The following is a 269-nucleotide window of genomic DNA, read 5'->3' on the forward strand; positions in this document are numbered from 1 at the left end:
GTTTGAGATCTTCGAGGCAGCGAGGAAGGTGCGCAGCAAACTGACCACCTTGGACTTTGGGAGAGCTGACTTTGGCCTCTTGAAGAAGCTGCTTGGTATGGTGCCATGGGATGAAGTGCTGGAGGGAAGAGGGGCCCAAGAAAGTTGGTCAATATTCAAGAACCGCCTCCTCCAAGCTCAGGAGCGATGCATCCCTACAAAGAGGAAGGCAGGCAGAAAAGCCAGGAGGCCTGCGTGGATGAACAAGGAGCTCCTGGACATGACCAAAA

This window comes from Charadrius vociferus, unplaced genomic scaffold, assembly GCF_000708025.1.
Source record: "Charadrius vociferus isolate BGI_N301 unplaced genomic scaffold, ASM70802v2 scaffold1189, whole genome shotgun sequence".
Taxonomy (NCBI): Eukaryota; Metazoa; Chordata; class Aves; order Charadriiformes; family Charadriidae; genus Charadrius; species Charadrius vociferus.